This window comes from Cryptomeria japonica, chromosome 7 (assembly GCF_030272615.1).
Source record: "Cryptomeria japonica chromosome 7, Sugi_1.0, whole genome shotgun sequence".
NCBI lineage: Eukaryota > Viridiplantae > Streptophyta > Pinopsida > Cupressales > Cupressaceae > Cryptomeria > Cryptomeria japonica.
Window position 1 is genome coordinate 738,687,707 of NC_081411.1, and position 20,431 is coordinate 738,708,137.

At 32.2% G+C, this 20,431-nt stretch overlaps 2 non-coding genes across 2 annotated transcripts; both read right to left on the reverse strand.

The window, feature by feature from the left end:
• Positions 1 to 5,847: 5,847 nt before the first annotated feature.
• On the reverse strand, positions 5,848 to 5,920 carry TRNAE-CUC (transfer RNA glutamic acid (anticodon CUC)). Its single transcript has one exon. It is a non-coding gene; the product is annotated as a tRNA-Glu (tRNA).
• A 183-nt stretch (positions 5,921 to 6,103) lies between these two features.
• On the reverse strand, positions 6,104 to 6,185 carry TRNAS-GCU (transfer RNA serine (anticodon GCU)). The gene has a single exon. It is a non-coding gene; the product is annotated as a tRNA-Ser (tRNA).
• Positions 6,186 to 20,431: the final 14,246 nt, after the last annotated feature.

The window sequence follows — 20,431 nt, forward strand, 5'->3', positions numbered from 1 at the left end:
TATTAATTAATTCATCTATCCTATTCCTCTAATTAATTAAATATCTAATATTTAATTATTCTTCTAAACAATTAATTGAATATCTAATATTTAATTATTTCCTCCAATCATTTGAATATCTAATATTTAATGGTTATTCTTCTATCCTATAGTCTCAAATATTAAATAATTCTAAATTATTTAATCCCTTATCCAAATCATTCTTCCATCTCCACTTCATCTTTCCTTTGCCAACTCATCAATCATGTGGCTAAAGATATTAATATTTCTTAAATATTAATTCATCATTTATCTCCAACCTCCAAATTTAATGAAATATTGTGTATGTGCACATATTTCCTAACCTTCTTCTATATTCCCTCCAACATCCCTACATCTTAGGAAGGACTTGAGTCCACTTGTCCTCTCATGCCTAAATCTTCTCCAACCATCCCTAGCTTCCCTCAGTCAGCAGCCCAGTCAAGGTGAGATGAGTGACACTTGTCTTCTCCTTCCCCCTTTCTCTCAACCTTCACCTTTGCTCACAACCATCCAAATCTGCAGATCTGATCATGACCGTTGATCCAGGCCACATCATCTTATCCTCTCAAAGTCTATAAAATCAGGAGTTTGAGTTGAGAAAGAGTTAGTCTTCAAGTGAGTTTTCAAAGCTAATCATTTGTGAAAACTTATGCATCTGTGAGTTTTAATCTTGAAGAAAATAGCATAATCATTTAGCATAATCATTTATCATAGTCATTTAGCATTGCATATCATAGTATCAGTTAACTATCAGTTATCAGTCCATTCTTCATATTCCATCTTGGAAGCTATCAGTTCTTGTCTAAGAGCACACCATCTCCAACTAGGAACACTGGAGTTAGGACACAATGAGACATAAATCATGAAGGTAATAATAGTATTTTTATTTATATGTATTTCATGTAGTTTCATTGGTTGAGTTTGGATTTCCTGTAGCATTTCCTTTGTATTTTGTGAAACTAACATGTTGCGGGTAGTATTTTAATGATGAAATTCAAGTCGACACAGATATATATATCTCCAAAAACTCTCACTGCATGAGTAATGTCAAGTATACAAATAGATCAAGACATACCAAGTCTACTTATAGTACTTCACCTTGACTTTAGTTCCACCTTGACTCTTCCCTGGGATTTTTATATCATTCCCATTAATGATTTGAAAAGGCTACCCCCATTTCCTCCTCAACCTCTCTAAGGCTTCTCAACAATCAATGCACCTCTTCCTCTACCCATTACACCTTTTCATTAGGAATATTCTTATTGTATTATATTCATTGTATCCTCATTCTTCAACATATATTAATATGCCTCCTTGATGATGTAATGTCTTGACATGCTCATTTTCTCATGTATGTGAAGTTACAAGCCATTGAGATACACACAACCTTTTATTAGTGCAAATAATTATGCTTAGATTTAATAATTAGTTTGTAGAAATCATCAATGTAACCCTCCATACTCGTTTTGTGCTACCTAATTCTACAACTTATCTAAAAGATCTCATTGATAGTTCCTTTGCAAAAACTTATCCTTTTTGTGACATTAAGATCCCAACAAGTGGTCTTCTCCTTATCATTATTTCACCACTAGTATTGCATCTCCTTCCACCACAGTACTACATAGGCCTTTAAATATTTTTTTGTGGTAATTGCAACCCTTTGTTGGTATAAGATTTCTTCAAACTTAAAGAAATCCTCCATCTCAATGATCCAATTAATTAATTATTTTCCATTTATAGATCTAAAAAAGCATAGAATTTCCACCTAGGTGTCTCTCATAAGCTTGGATATGCTTCTCATTAACCTCAAATCTCCTATGTAAAAATTGGTTGCTTTTGTAAGCTCTTAGTCTACTTTAACTCATCTTTGCTTCTCCTATGAATTTTTATGGTCATCCTATTGGAAAACCCTCTCTATTTATTTCCCTCTATCATATACTTCTCTTAGTTTGGTGATTTTATACAACCTCCCTAGCTCATTATGAATCCTAGTTTGATTCTTAACAAAAAAATCTTATGGGTGTTATTGTCAACTACTTATCAACAATTTATGTGCATGTGATTATAGGTCACAAGATATATAAATCAAATTCACATATATAATTGGTGATTAATTCATCACACCAAGGATACCTCACTTTGATAAAACATTATTTAGGTAAATCTTAGAGAGGTGAATTAAGTATTATCAAACCAAGCAATTTGACTTAACACACAAAAATGATACAAACATGGAGATAAAGATAGATGAAAACAAATATTTTATATTTTTAATGATAGAATGTATACAGCACAGTGGAAGGTTGAATATTTGAAGCAAAATTTTAAAAAATTAAACTATGAAAGATATAACATCCATAACCAATGATGGTCTGCTAAGAGTTCATGGATGCAATACTCATGCACAGTAAGAAGCTTAAAAAAATTGTTACAATCTTTAGGACTTAGGGATGACTTTCTCAAATTTTTCTATATTAAGATTACACCTTATTTACTCAAAATGTATCAATTTGGAAGTGAGTTCTTAAGGACATGGTTGGAGTTGTTGGCTCCAACTAAGCTCTATGGAATTAGACATACAATACGTCCAAGTATTATCACAAAGATGAATAATTTGAATTTGAATTTAATCAATGCAAGAAAGGCTATCATCTTCTAGAATGAAATAAAAAATAGGGAGCCTTGATGACATCAATATTGAATGATAAATTAGTGAAGCAACAATATACAAGGGTAAAAGAAAAAGAAACATAATTATGTCATTATAGAACTACTTCCTCTTTCAACTCAAGTAGAACATCTAAGAATCCTTTTGTGAATAAGTGTGGTAAGAATGCCATAGTTAAATCCCAGTGTGCTATGGATGAACCATCTCAAATTCATTTGGATTACTCGAGATAAAATGTGTAATCTAACTTGAAGCATACAACAAAAAACATACAAAATAATGAAAGTACAAATAAATAAATAAAAGAAAATGTTTATTTGGTTGCATTCATTGCATATTTCATATTGTCCTCAATCTTTGGTTCCAAATCATTGACTCAATAACATGGGTTTGACCAAGGGACAATTCTTGACCTAGCAAACTCCTCAAAAATGTTTATAGAAACCACCCCTTTGTAGACATTAATACATACATCAAGGAAAATGAGTTACAAACATTAAAACTAGTAGAGTTTCGACTTTTGTGTATAGTTCAAATATGTGCATAGGTCTATATCCATACTCAAAACTTAGTTCCATAAATGTGCAAGTGAACTAGAGTGACTAATAGAGATTTTTTTTATATGTAAGTGTTTATCCTACATCAAACAAGAACCTGGCCCATCTAATGAATCTAGTAACATTTATATTAACATATCATCATCAAATCTCTAGATATATGGTAGAAAAATGTGTCTCAACCTTGCAATTACCATTGGTCACTATTTATAGTAAGTTTAAATTTGAGCATAGAAGGATTCAATTTTTTCCTCAAAGCTACAAAATTTGCAAACAAACATGCTAGTAAAGTTTCAATCGAAGATCATGTTTGGATTTCAAGATATTCAAGTTGTCATTAAAAATAAAAACTAAAGTCAAGTTTGAGGGATTTAGAGTTCATTTTTGGGCTTGAACGTGGTCATAATTGGCAAAGTGGGTTATTAATTGATAGAAAAATTCATGAGATTTTTAATAGTTCAAATGGTTTATCAATCGATCTCCTAGATCAAAAGTTATCGCCTCTAGAAGTTGGGTCTCTTAAATTGAAAAATGTGAAAGCATGTTGGATAAAAAAAATAGTTGTAAGGGGGAGTTACATGTGTTGGTTTGTGTTTTGGCACATCATAGGGAATCTTTGATTGAAGATAAATTGGGCATCACTTTTTGGGTGATATTAGTTCATGATTTTATAAATATCATTTGCTGGTTTCATGTACCATATTCGCTATATATTAGGTGTTTGAAATAGAGGTTGTGCAAGAGAGCCTTATAAATGTTACCTTTGGATCTTGGTTGGTAATAATCCTATGAATCTTTCTTTGCAAGTATATTATAATCTTATTGATTTCTAAATGATATATTGGGCAACTTTTGGGGTATGGGTTTTTTCTCCCAAAAGGGTTTTACTCACATAAAGTAGTATGTTATCGTATGAATGTATTTATGTTTATTTCTATTTAATTTCCATAATTGTAACAATCTAAAATATTTTGCATAACCCTTCTCTCAATATTAATTTGGGAAGTCGTTCTACTACCTTAGCTTCCTTACACTAAGTGCTTTTGTTTTATTTATTTAAATTTTGTGCATTTAATTTAGTATTGTTATCATTATTAGCTCATAAATTCTTAGGTGAATTATTTGTCTGGCAATAATTATATATTTACCATTTTTTAAAAACATTATTTAGTTTCCCTTTTCATATAGGATATAAAAATATTCTATTTTTTATATATAAATATTACATTATACATTTAAATAAATATTTATTTTTTTATTTATTAGTAAATTATACATAAGGGCATTGTGCCCCATACTATTAATTGGAAATACAAATGTATAGTTCAAAAAGGTAGCTCCATTGGAAGGCTAGTTAAACAAATTTGCAATGCATCTATATTTAATAATATTCACTGCAGTTCTTAGTAGAAACTATATATTTTAACATAATGAAATTATGCAACTATTAATTAACTTATGTATGCTCCTCATCACTCAAGTTTGACTCTTTGGGGAAAAATAAAGTATTAGTCCATACTTGTGGAATCCAACACCTTAACAACCACTTTTAGAAAGTCCAAATACCAATTTATCATTTTCTTACACCCCCCTTCAACTTCACTAAGCACATAAATAATGAACAACATCCCTGGCCTCAAGGAAGAAGGGTTGAAAGAAGTCTAGATATCCTAAGTTGAGAGAAACCCTAGACCCAACAATGCTTAATCCACAATTTTCTCCAAGCTAACTTGTGACCTCGACCTTATTAGCATCTTTGCTATCATTTGAATGTAGACTTGTGATTCACCTAAATCCAACATGATGCTAATGAACATAGAGGCAATGTGTGTGTTAACCCAGTGTTTGTGGATTGTAGCCATGAAAGTGTTGTGAAGCACTATTCTCATTGCACACAAAACAACAAAATAATTGGATTTGAACACCTTCAAGCATAACTGAATTATCTCTCCTCTAAAGGTTACATGTCTCACATTTGTAGTGAGACACACAACATTATCCATTTTCCCAATGTTGTGGCTATTGAATACTTCCAATTCTAAACACATTTTGCCACAAAACATAACTAACTTTCATTCTTTTTGGTTCATTCCATGTTCTTCTATATAGTTTTCCCATAAGTGAAAGGACTAGACAACTCATCTAAAACACACTACAATTTAATATATCATCATTCAAAGGAAAGAAGAATCCCAAAAATAATTGTTCTATACACATCATTCCAGTATTATGAAATTCTCCACACAAAATTTAATTACGAATCTTTTCTTATAATTTATATATGAATTATTAAAATTAAATTAATTTAAATATTTAATATATTAAATAAATTATATTTTAAAAAAAATTAAAATAATAATTTAAAATATATTTGAATCTCATAAGGTGAAGACTTGGTTCAAAACCATTGAATTTCATCAACAAATAAAAGATCTTTCGCAACTAAAATCACTTAAGTTTACTTTGACACTATGATTCTCTCAATGGTTTGAAACATGATAGATGCTCTATAATGCAAATGAAAGTTTTTGCTTTTATTTTGCGCGTACCTCAGCAATGACGTTAAATTCTTTTAAGCAGCAGTTTTTAAAAATGTAAAATTTCCGTTGCCGGGACTTGAACCCGGGTCTCTCGGGTGAGAGCCGAGTATCCTAACCAACTAGACTACAACGGATCATTGATTTCTTTTGGCCTAACAATTATAATATATTGTTTTTAATTAGTTCAATAAGATTTCTTCATGATTCAGTATTAATTTCAAGCATCGCAAAAATAAGGAACATTCACATGTTACGGTGTTTACCCAATACCTACCGTTAAATTTCATATGAAAAAAGACAAAAGACATTAATTGCTGCGTCGCCTGAGAGATTCGAACTCTCGCGGGGAAACCCCATGTACTTAGCAGGCACACGCCTTAACCACTCGGCCAAAGCGACATTTGATTTTTATTTATTAATTATTTTATAAAGGTTAATAAAAACAGTTAAAGCCACATGCGACGTGAATCAATATGACCCGAAAAAAAGTTAATAAAAAAGGTCTACCATAAAGTCAAATTATAAATTTCAATATTAGGGAATGAAAATTAAAGGATCTTTAAATTAATACTAGGTATAGGAGTTAACCTAGTTAAGTATGTAATTCAATTGAAAATGTGACTAGAAATATGTTTAGAAATATGTTTAATTAATAAGATAAGATAAAAGTTGTATATTTATAAAATCATTTAAATATAAATTTTAATTAATCTAATATAGTCATGGAAAATTGAAATTTGAATTTTAAGATTCAATTTCAAATTAGAGACTAGAGGTAATTGAAATAAGAGAATAAGACTATTAAGTAAAAATATTAATAATAATTGTATATAGATAAACAATTATACTCATTTTTTTACGATTTTATTTTGAGTACAGTTAGAGTATTAATACTTGTATACACTCAAACACAAATGGCCCATCATGACTTGTCTAATAATGATACAAGCTCACAACATCCAACATGACATATGAAAAACAATAATGTGGCAACTAACATGTGCCTCGAAATTAAAAATTTTGCTTGTCAACCCTTTAGGAAACTTTAGTTGTCTCCAATGTTTGCCACTTATTTTCTGATGCTTATGTTATGTTTTCTAAACTTCTTTGTTTTCCACTATGAGAAAATAATAACTTTTAGTAGTTAAAAAAACCATATTTATCATGGCATTTATATTTTCACTATAGTGATTTCATTTTTATTGTGGCGATATCTCAACTATCAAAAATGGAGATTTTGCATGAAGAAGTGATTGTCATTTTTAGTCACACGTGAATTGTTTTTCAAACACAAGTGTTTTCCTCCGTATTTATTTCTAGTTTAGATCCACCATTTGAACCTTCATTCCTCAACAAGAATCTCTATAAAAATTATGATATTTCATTCATTGTGTTGGTGTACAAAAAGTTTACACAAATTGGCTAAACAAGTTACCAAAAAATCTTTAGGCCAATTTCCCACCACTATTACTTGAATAATTACACTACCTTGTAAGAGTCATGCAATAGACTCAATAAACCAAGATTTCCTACAAAACCAAAAGCAACCTTCCACAAGAGAGGCATGATAAATGGATGTTATATTATACAATGCATGCAAGATATAATGCCATACATAACTTACAAGTGAAATATTGCTTATATAAGAAATGTCAAAGATAATAAAGCATAGGATTATAACAAGTGACACAATAATATCATTCATAAATAAAAATCAAATGACTTAAATGTGCCCTAAGTAAACTTAACTAATTAGGTGTGAATAAGACCTGAGAAGGAAACTAATCAAGGAACAACTCACTCACACCATTACCTTAAGTGCAACTTAGGGAGGCACAATAAATATAGACATACAAAGATGGAAAATGACAATAAGGCATAATGAGGTACCTATGTACAAAAGATTTCACAAATAGAGTACAAAAGAAAAAATTGTAGGAAAAAAGAAAACCTCCCCAAAAGAGACAAAACATTTAAACAAACATACACAAGTGATGAAGTGATGTAAGGAGGACTCAACATGACCCCCCAAGGACTAAATCCATCATGAAAATATAATTAGTATCCCCCCCATATGAGAGAAATAGAGAGACTATGTATCCTCACACAAAGAAGCATATCTTGTGCTAATGATAAATACACATAGATGAATGTTGAAGATGATTTATAATCAATAAACTAAATTTTTACCCTTTACAATAAATAAATCCAATTGTGTGCAAAATAACTTCCTCTCCAAAAAAAGAGACAAGAGAAGAATTCTCATTATGTGTGGCTCTAAAAATTGTTAAAGTGCCTGCATCTTAGAATCAAAGGATGTCAAAATGTAGTGAGGTGAAACCAATCTAAAAACCTATGAAGATACATTAAAAATAACCTCCAAAGAGAAATCTGATGTGATAACAAATGTGTTGTAACTATCATTGAATATGAAAGATGAGACTCACAAAATAATTTGCAATACTATCGAAGGGTTATTTGATGAGAACTTAAGATATAATAATAAAAATAATATGTTGCAAAAGATATCTCATATGACACAAGATATGTATGTGGGGCCACTATGTCCTAATATACAATATATTCCAAAATAGTAAACCCTTAAGATAGGGTAACACCACACAATTCTCCTTAAGGAATAATTCACCCCACGTTATATCTCCAAGAGATCCCAAATATAATAACATACTTCACACATATCTTCTACAATGATAATTGCCTTCCTTTATATATACCTCTTCCTAATAATACAATGGAAGGGTAAATCCTAATGAAGGCCTACTCAACTCGTGATACAATTAAGTATATAAATTATTCACATGACTCAATATGACTAACTTAAGAGATGTGTGCCACAAGTCAACATCTCCATCTTCCTAAATACCTTATAATATTATATCCCTAGTTACATAGCAAGAACCAAAGAACTTGGTGAATGCTACTAGGATATCAAATGATATGGCTCGATGCTTATTAAGGCATTGACAAAATAGAGTTCTAAGATAAAGGTTGATATTTCTGATTTTAAAAGTGAGCTGAACCCAAATGCATTTCTAGATTGGATACAAGAATTGGAGAATTACTTTGAGATGGAAGACATAGATGAAGATGATCCAAAAAGATTAAAATTGTTGCTTCCAAGTTGAAATTGCATGCAACCCTATGGTGGGAAATATGTGGAGTTCAAGAAGAAGATTTAGAAAAGATAAAATTTGGATTTGGCCTAAGATGTTGGAACATTTGAAAGCTCATTTTTTGTCCTTAGATCACCAACAAAAAATATTTAAATAATTTTAACATTTGAAACAAACATGGATCTTAAGTGTAGACTTATATTGAATAGTTTAGGCTTCAAATTCGAACAAATATCCAAGAGAGTGAAGGACAAATAGTAGCCCAGTATGATTTCAACTTCACTAAGATGAGCTTGTGTTGGTGAAAGTTCCTAGTGTAGATGAGGCATATGAATATACCTTGAAGGCTAGAAACTAAATCAAAAAAATAAAATAATTTATGTAAAAGAGGTGAAATCTATCAAAGAAAAGGGAAAGAGGTTTCCTTAGAACCTACCATGAGTGAAGAGTCATAAGAAGGTAAGAATATGAAAGTTGAATTTAGAGGAAGGGGAAGCTTTAGATGTAGAGGACATGGGCAACCATCGCTAGTAGAGTGAAAAGCATTGAAGTGTTTTATTTGTGATGAAGCCCACAAGGCTATAGATTTCCCTCAAAACACCCAAACGGTGATGGTAGTCCAAGAATAAGAAAAACCTTGTTATGAAGAAGCTAAGGCTAAATCGGGAGAGAACCTAACACTAAGAAGAACCTTAATATCTTGGAACAAGGAAACTGGACTAAAATTGATTGGAAAAAGAAAACCGTTTTCCAATTAAAATGCAAATGTAAGGACAAGGTATGTAAGGGGATCACAAATGATGGATCTATTGATAATTTGATGAGTATAGAAATGGTTAAAAATTTACAATTTTCTTTTATTCCAAAAGAAAAACCCTATAAGTTTTCTTGGTTAAAGAAGAGTCATAGTGTGCTTGTGTATAATTCTTGTCTTGTTGCTTTCAAAATTGGTTCATATGAGGATGAAGTACTCTATGATGTAGTGTTGATGGATGCATGTCATTTGTTGTTGGGTAGGCCATGGCAATATGATCAAAATGTAATCAATCAAGGTAGATAAAATAATTATGAGGTTCAACATAGAGGAAGGAAAGCTATCTTAAAATGGTGGAAAGAGGAAGGAGCATTTGAAGTGGTTGCTTTGTCTCTTCTAACAAAAGCTAGATTTGAACTTGAACATAACTGTGAAAATTATCCTAGAAGGGAATTGAAGAAAAAAGCTAGTGAAACAAACAAATAATTTGAAGAGTGATGTTCAATCAAAATTTAAGACAAAGCTACAATGAAATTCAACCACCACAATGATTGGTGAAACTCGTAAGGTTGATACTAAATTTTTAGTTGATTGTAATATGGTTGAAGGGAATAGTGAATTGTGGGGATATGAGCATGGTCATAAAAAAATATTCCTTGGATGTGATAAAAAAACTGGTAAAAAGTGATTGTTTAACTTAGTATAACAATAATGATGGGAAGTGTGATTAGAATGAAGGAAAATATTTCAAGTCTATCAGTGATTTTTCTATGCACATTCTATTTTAGATACTTTGCATAGTTTTATTGGTCAGAGTGAATGATGGAATCAACATTGGAATCCTCTCCACAAGAAGACTAGAGAGAAATTTTGGTAATGTTCCAAATTTGCATCAAATAATCTCAAGAGAAACCTTTGATGAAAAACCTATTGAAATATTTGCACTCTCATACATATGAGAACATAGTCCATTTCTTCTAAACTAGGATCTTCATTTTTTTTCAAGAGATGAGAAAGATAATGTAGTTGTCTAATCTTTTCAAGCTAGAGAAAATATAATTGTTTAGTAATTGATGGGATCCCACTATCCATCAGTTACTTTCTTTTCTTGTTGAGTTCATGTGTGCTCCTTTTTGGGGTGGTAGCTATCAGCTTGGATAGTGGCTAATTTTGGTTTTATTTCTCCTTTTTAGGGATGTTTTTGGTCTTTTTGGTTTTAGCAAATACATGGCTCATGTGAGGACTAGTTTGTTTGGGGAATGTATAGTAGCTGCAAACTTTGGAAGACAATTTTTTTGGATTTTGAAATATAATGGATTTTCTCAAGTTTTTTTCTCTGTGTTCTTGCATGGTTTTCTCTTGTGTGCTTAGATGACAATGATTATGGAATCTATTTTTGTATTTTTATTTGACTAGTCAATTTAATTATTCATTCTCCCTTAAAAAATAGGTACACTATGGGTGTAACATGCCCATTGTTCTACCCATTCAATTTACTAAGTTTAATCCACAAGTGAAAGAAATAAATTGCCAACATACAAGTAATAAAAAAATTATTTTTCCATGTCATAAACAAGATGCATATTTGAAATAAATCATATTTCAACTTTTTCATTGCATCATAGTTCATATATAATATCATATTCATAAACATATGAAATCATTTACATTTTCCTTTTCAAATTTTCATTTACTTTAGGAATATTTGAGTACATACATAGCTTCTATGAGCATAATGAAACATAAGAGAAACAAATGATCTAGATGTCCTTGCTGACATACATCCTCAAATTCTGGTCACCAACTATATGAGGAAGAGCATCACTCAAGCAATTTTTCACCCAACTAAGACTTTACAGTCCCCCCTGCCTCTTCTAATCAAAGTGACCTGACCCTTCAACGAAGAGATTGGTTTGGTGACCTCATAATAATAGCCTTGTGAGCATAGCATTGTGTCCTACATATCTAGAGCTATCATACATTGGCTACAACCTACATGTATGGTGTTCTTTGTCTAGTATGTAAACCTAGATCACAGTGAACTGACAATGTAGACAATGGAAACCTACACTACTTTAGCCAAATAAATCATCACTCAGTACTTTAAGTATGAGTCGTATGTCCACCCACTTTATTTCTCAATTTGGAACACTAACCATTTATTCTATTCCCATATCATTCTCATAAAGTTAATAATAGGATGACTAACTAGGTTATTCATATCCACAGATTGACCTAACTCCAGGATTAACCATAGCAATCATTCCTACATACTAAAGATATTGTTAGAATATTTAATCTTTACTTGGCTTAGGTTTATTTGTATTTAGTTTAGGATATTCCTTTGGAATTCCTACATGTAATTTGTCCTCTAGTACATGTGTGAGGACAAGTCATTGCTTTTATTTTCCTTTATTAAGGAATATTAGATTTCCTCCATAAGAGGATGTGGACACATGGCACACACATTTTATGAATGGTGGCATTCATAGATTTGGGAGTTACTTTGTAACTCCTCTCCTCATCTCTATTTAAGAGATGTCTCCTCTCTCATTTCTTCTTAATGAAATTATCGTAAAGAGCCTCTCTCTCTCTCTCTCTCTCTCTCTCTCTCTCTCTCTCTCTCTCTCTCTCTCTCTCTCTCTCTCTCTTTAGGCATTGCCTCATTCATAATATCACAAGGGGTTTTTCTTTGCTTTTCCCCTTTCAAAAGTTCGTGTGCCTCCTCCTTCACATTTGGGTGATTGCTCCAAGGTTTTTGCATTTCTCTTGGTAACATTTACTTCATCAATAAACTTACTTGGATTATGTTTTTCTTTCCTTGCTCTTGTATTTCCTTTCATGGTATCAGAGCAAGTTCTAATCCTTGTTTCAAGTTGAGATTGATGAAGGTTACCATTCTGTGGAGTTCACCTTCTTGGAGGCATTCTTGAGAGAAGAAGAAGTTCTTCTCTAATATTTTCTACTGTGCAAGTTTTTTTTATTTCAGATTTTAAAAAAAAATTCAAACTTGTTAACAAGTTTGCCTGCAGGTTCAATCTTCTTAGATTCTATTTTTTTTTAAATAAGATCTGGAAGGTTTGTCGCCAAAGTTTCTACTTTTTGGTTTAAAGTTGTGGCTTTGGAAGACTTGCCGCCAAAGTTTCTTCTTTCTGGTTTTAAGTTGTGGTTTTGGAAGGCTTGCCACCAAAACTCCATTTCTAACCTCTTTTCCTGTATTCTATAATTTATATTTATCAGTTTGGAGGGCTTGCCGCCAAAACATTTTGCATTATTCAGTTGCTTCTCTATTTATTTGGAGATTCTAACATTTTATTTCACTTGCAGATTATTACTAGTTTATTTTTCTTTTCTAACTATTTTGTTTGATTCAGAGATATATTTTAGTTTTTTTTTTCTCTAACATTTCCTACAGATTATTAGATGTATTTTCTAACAGTTTCTGTTTGATTCAGAGATATATTTTAGTTTTTTTTCTCTAACATTTCCTACAGATTATTAGATGTATTTTCTAACAGTTTCTGTTTGTAGATTCAAAAAAAAAAATAGTTTCTCTCTGCTCTAATCCTTTTGTTTTTCAATATTGTTTCAATCTTATTGGGTTAGTTATTCTTTTACCTCTTCCTGTACTCAGTTCAAACAAATCTTTCCATCGTATTTTGTTTTTTGTGTATTCAATGTATCGAATTTTGTATTCTATCATTTTCTGTGTTATGGATATTTGAACGTCTCTGCATTTTTCCCTCTAGATTCTCTACGGATATCTCTATTTCTGCTTTTCATCTTCTGCATTTCTGTGTGAACAAAAAAAATGTGTTCTTAGTAACGGTTTTCTTCAGTTTTCAATCATTTCTTTTGCCCTGCATTTCTTACGTGTTTTTGAATAAACTTTGTTCCTTACAAAAAGCTTTGTCCTGGTCACATATAAAACAAGTTCTTTTTCAAAATTAAACTTAAGTTTAAAAAAAATTACTTCATCATAAATTTTAAAAAGTTTACTTCATTCCATATAAAATCTTAGTTTGTTTTAAATAAGTAAAAGTAAAAGTTCGGTTTACTTTATTTCAAATGAAAGTTTAGTTTCATTGAATATTTAAATAAAATAATAACGTTTATAAAATTCTTTAATAAAGTTTTTTAAAATATATAAAGTTTTGTTAATATAAATTATTTTATTTTATTATTAATAAAGATTTAAAGTTCTTTTAAAATACAAAGTTTGTTTTAAAAATTTATATTTGTTATTTAAGATTTGAATATAACATTTTTTTTATATAAATTTTGTTATAGTTATTACTCAAATTTGGTTTATTTTTAAATCAAGGAGGTTAATTTTTTTGTTTTTCTAATCAAAGGGGTAATTTTTTTTACTAACCATTATTTTGCTATTATGTCTACATTAATTCCGGAAGTTAAATTAAATAGTTCCAATTATCATTCATGGAGAACACATATTTCTTTCATTTTTCATTTCAAGCACCTTTTGGATGTTGCAACTGATAAAATCTTTGAGCCCGCTACAACTACTCCTCAAGCTGACCAAGATAGATGGAAGGCTCAAAATGAGGAAGCACTTGGTTTAATTGGTATTTCAATGGTTCTTGATTTGTATGTTTTAATTGGAAATTGTACAAAAGCGTATGAAGCTTGGGAAATTTTAAAAACACTTAAGATAGCTCAAATGAATCTCGAAAAATTCAGCTTCAAGATCAACTCGAAGATCTCAGGTATACGGATTTTAAAACCATGGATGAATTCTTATTAAAGTTTGATTCTATTAATAGTCAATTAACTGGTTTAGGAGTTACACTAGTTGATTTACATTTAATTCATCTTATTCTTAAAAAATGTCTTCCTCGTCAATTTCAACAATTTATTACGAATATTCATGTTCAACTTGATATTCCTAGTTTAACTACTCAATTAACTTATGATATTTTTCATAATTTATTACGTCAAGAGGAAGCTAAATTAATTCAATTTGGTACTCTTAAAAGTAGTGAACATGCTTTTATGTCTAAAAATCAAAATCATAATAATAATTTTAGATCCAATAATAATAATCATAATCATAATAATAATCACAAATCTTCCAATTATCAATCTCATTCTAAATCCTATCATAACAATTCTCATAATAATAATCATAATAATACATACCATAATCAAAGGAATAATTCTCAAACAAGACCCCATTGCACATATTGTGGGAAAGGTGGACATATTACTAATAATTGTTTTAAGAAGCAAAATGGTAAAAAGCCCATGAACCAAAATAACCAAAATAATCAACAACATAAACCTCATTATAAGAAAGGTAATAATAATGGTAATTCATCTCATCATGCATTTACATGTACTTATAATGTTTCTCAACCACTTGAGTGGATTATTGATTCTGGTGCATCTCAGCATGTTACTTCTCATAAAGAATGTTTTGAATCTTTGCATCCTGATACTTCCAATATTTATGTTCAATTAGCTAATAATCATAGTTGCAAAGTTGAAGCTATTGGTGATGTGAATGTTCCTAATGGGAAATTACATGATGTTCTTTATGTTCCTGAATGAAAATCAAATTTGATTTCAGTTCCTAAACTTTGTCAAGATTATAAGATTAGCTTTTATAGGGGCATGTGTTATATCATTGATCCAAAAACTAATCATGTTATTGCTACTACTAAAATGGATAGTGATAACTTATTCAAGTTCTATGAATTTTCTCCTACAAAGTATTCCTTGCTTACTACTGTTGATTTTACTATATGGCATGAAAGACTTGGCCATCTCAATTCTGATTATATTTCATTGATGCAAAAAGCAAATATGGTTGATGGAATGCCTACTATTGTTCCTTCTCAAATTGTTTGCAATGGTTGCTGTAGCGTCCTAAAATTGTGACATTTGCAATTTCGACTACATTTCGGTCTTCACAATGGCGACGCGACACGCAACCTGAATGGAGACCCCGAAACCTGTTTATGACACTAAAAACTGCATTTTTCAAGCACCCTGGCCTGAACCTCCTTTGCACCCTGCTGTCCCGGGAGGTGGGACCAGAGCGCCCAGCGCCCTGGTCCTTCAGGACCAAGGCGCCCAGCGCCCTGGTCCCTGGCCCTATTTTGGGCCCGGTCTCCTATGGGACTTTGGGTCTTTTTGTTTGCAAATTGGAAATTATTGCTTCCTGGTCGGCCTAAGGTCGGGAAAATCAGTCTATCAGCCCTAATTGACAAGTATATAAACTACATTTTCTCTCCCATTTTGGGTAAGAGGATGAACATATGAAAAAATGATATTCAAGCATTCAGGCATTCAAGCATTCAAGCATTCCCTCTAAGTCTCCATTCAAGGCTAAGTGTTGCATTCAAGACAAGGATTCAACCATTGAAGAGGAGATCACTTACTACATGCTACATACAACATACTACATACAACAAACAACAACATCTATACCTTCACACATAAGGATACAAACATCCTTACAACAAGGTATTAGTACTTGTTTTACATTACAGACATTTACATTTACAGCATTTCTCATTTCTTGGTTAATTCCAAAACCGGGGTTTGACCTAAAGGCAAACCCCTAATCCCTAACCCCCCAATCGTCTTCGCTTTTCTGTGCATAGGTTGCAGGTACACGGCTGAAATTGAAGATCTGGAATCCTTGTGCAGAGACGAACAGATCCCCCTTCGTTTCGCGGATTTTTCGGAGGACCGTGTGCACTCCGGGCGCCATCATCCCGTCAACTTTTGCTCAAATTTGCAGGACAGCGTCGTATCGACATTTTACTGCTAATTCCAGGTCCGCAGCTTCATCCTATATCCCTATCTCAGTTTATAAGCGAATCTTTCTCACTTTCTATGTATTCCTAGCTTAATTATTCTATCCACATTCTTTACAAAAGAGGGTAGCCTTGCTGTCTTAACCCTTGAAACTCATTTAGCATCCAATCTTGCATTGTGTGGGATTGGATCTTGTGGGTTTCAACCCCTCTTTTGAATGTAAAGTCTCCCAAGTGAAAACCATCAACCCTAGCGACCTCCCTTCTCTCTCCTTGGAGTTGGAAGAGGGGAGAGCAACTAGGGTTCGATTGCGATTTTCCGCTTTACATTTTGGTGAACCCGACGTGAACATCCTTTCTGATTATTCATGATTAGATCTGAAAATTGGCTTCTTTGATTACATTTCCATGTTTGATCTTTTGCAAATTTTAGAGGTTGATTGCATAAAAACCCTAAATTTTCTTTTGAAAATTGAGCTTGCGAAATGTTTAATTATTAATGCTTGTTTCAGATCTACCCTTCTATTGCAAATTATCAATTCATATCTATGCTTTAATTTTGAAAATTAAGTGGTTAAGTGTCAAAACCCTAATTTTTGAAACCCTCTTGATTCAACCTTTGTCCGACAATTTCACTGATCAAAACATCTCCAAATCAGCTGTAACTTTGGATTCTGCAATAAAATCACAATATCTTTCATCCCTGAAAATTTGGAAAAAAGTTGCGAGGACCGTGTGCACTCCGAGCGCCATCGTCCCCGACATTTTTTCTGAAATTTCGGGAGCAAGATCTTACTGTATTTTCCTGCTAAAATCCAGAATTTTGGCTGATTTTATCAATTATAACACTTTCAAAATTACAGTCAAAGTTGATCTTGTGATTGCTTGGTTTAAGGCTTCTAATCATTCAAAAATCATTGAAATTGAAATTTTGTGTCAAAATTGTGTTCTTACTGTCCTAAATCTGAAAAGTGTGTTTGCATTCATTCGAAATTTCAGTGCTTTATTCAAATTCTTGCAATTTGTGACTTTTGAAATTAAATGCTTAATTACAACAACTTTGATTTCCGCTTTCAAAATTGAATTTTGCGTGAAATTGAGTCAATTTTTAAAATCCAAAACTTGCATTGCTTTTGACATTCCCTCTAAAATCATAAAATTCAAAATTTCAGTTTCCCTCTCTTTTTCAAAATTCAAATTTTGCATTTTTCGACAATCTTGGTAGGGTTCAATTTCGAGATTGCAACTTTAATTTGGCCTATCTACAGATCGTAAAATCACTCAATTTTTTCAGATTAGCTTTAAAATCATCATAACTTTCATCCCTGCAAATTTCGAAAAAAGTTGCAAGGACCGTGTGCACTCCGAGCGCCACGGTCCCGGACATTTTTTCCGAAATTTCGGGAGACTGTAGTGATTGCATTTAACAGCTTAAATCTAGAAGATTGGCTGATTTTACTGAAAATTGCTACCTCTAAAAATCAAAATCTTCTCTCTAGTGCATGAGTTTTACAACAATAAGCCCTACTTACACTATTCCCGTTAGACGAAGCCTTAGAATTAAGTCTTTCCGAGGTTTAATTACCGAGGAGATGGAACCTAATTTGAATAGCCTTTTTAACGAGGACATGGGTAATTCCTCTAATCCTCCTAATGATGAAGAAGCTCTCCATGAGGTTTCTGTAGAACAACTTTCGAAATTGGATAATCAATTTGACGATTTTCGACAATGGATGTCTCAAGAATACCCCGATAGTCAAGATCTTCCTTTAATTGAGGGTCTAAAACGTATGATTCAAAGTGATAAGAATGGAATTGATATTTTGCGTGGTATTGCACACATTGTGGATTCGAATGTGATGCCTATAAAGAGTTGTGCCAAAACTTTAGGTTATACACAACCTCCCACTCAAGTTAATCATTCTATTCCCTTGACAACTTCTAATGCTAGCATACCTACCTTTACATCAAACATAATGACCACTTCTATACAAGACATTCTGCCTATGATTACCAGTCATGGGGGCAATCCTCCTTCTTTTTCAATTAACCCTCTTCCTTCATTTAATCCAACTTCTTCATTCATTCCTTCAATGAGTGTTCCTATTACATCTCCACAAATGAACATGACGCAGGGGGGCAATTCATTCAACCATTCCATTCCTCCTTGTAGTGTTCCTCCTTTCCAATCCTCTCCTATGACTAACTATCATAGAGTCCCACCACCTTACTCTTTACCTTCTTTCAATAACATAACACCTCCATCTCAATCTAACACATCTCATATGAACTCTTTGACTGAAGCGACCATTAATAATCTTGCACAAACCGTCTCTTCTTTACAACAACAAATTGCCTCTATGAATCAATCTAAGTTTAGTGTGCCCACATTTGATGTTGCGAGCCCACTTTCTCTTGACATTGTTCAAGCTATCCCTCCTAAACATGTTGAAATCCCGCATTTGGAACTTTATAATGGTAAAGGTGATCCTCTAACACATGTTAAGACTTTTCAAACAATATGTACCGATTTTGCTTATGACCAAAGGTTGCTTGCAAAACTATTTACTAGAACATTAAGAGACAAATCCCTACAATGGTATTGCTCGTTGCCTTCTTATTCTATTACTTCTTTCGAACAACTTGCAAATGCTTTCATTCAACAATTTCAAAACAATATAAGTCCTAAAGTTACTTTGATTGATTTAATGCATTGTAAACAAGGTGTTAAAGAAAAAGTGACTGATTTCATTGGTAGATATAAGAATTTGTATGCTCAAATTTCTTTTCCAGTGCCTGACAATGATATTCAAAGAATCTTTATTTCTAATTTACAAAAAGATATTCGAGACAAACTTCTGTTTTCTGAGTTTACTTCTTTCCAACAGTTGTGTGCAACTCTTCACAATTATCAACTGACTGTGAGTCAAATGGAACAATCACATCCTATGGCTCCGAGTGATAAGGGTGATAGCAGTCAACAACCATTTGGGAAGTTTAAACCGAATAGAGATTCCATCAAATTCAATGAAAACATCATCAACAACAATGTGAATGCAGCATCAGGTGTGCCTCCTATTTCTAAGTTTTTCAAGAAAGAAAGAAAGTATACTCCTTTGAATGAATCATTGCATAGTATTATGAATAAGTTATTGGAACAAAATGTGCTTACTCTTCCTCCTATAAGGCAAATTGATCCTGCAAAGATTACTTCACCTTATTTTGATAACAAATCTTTTTGTCAATTTCATCGTCAGCCTGGGCATGATACTGAAAAATGTTTTTCTTTAAAGGGTAAAATTCAAGATTTGATTGATAATAATACTATTTCTGTTTCTGGAGTGAATGATAAAGGCAATACATCTGTAGCTCCTCCTAACCAAAATCTTCAGATTTTTACTGATCCATTACCTTCTCATACCTCTAATGCGATTGAGGCTAATGATTCCTCTCTCTCATCTGATGGTCTTGTGTCTATGACTCCGAATGTGTAGAGTAGAAAGAAAACCCTAAAGAACCTTCCATCACATTTGATTCTAGTGAAACTATTAGGGCACTTGATGGTCCTTTATACATAGTTGCAAAAGTTAAGAATACACCTTGCCGTGGAGTGCTTATTGATCCTTCGTGCATGGTTAATATTATTACTGAGGAATTTCTTTTTACTTTGCAATTGAATCAAGTGATCTATGACAAAACAGATGTGGTTGTGAAATTATTTGATGCATTTTCTTCTCCTGCAATTGGTTCTATTACATTGCCTATTGAAGTCCATAACAAATCCCTTGATGTGAACTTTGCTATTATCCCTTCATCCGAACAATTTCGTGTGAAGCTTGGCTATCCTTGGCTATCTTCCATGAAAGCTATTGCTTCTCCTATGCACAAGTGTTTGAAATTTCCCCATAATGGTGAAGTTGTTACTGTCAATCATAGTCTCTTTAAACCAGTTGAAAGAACCTCTAGTGTTCC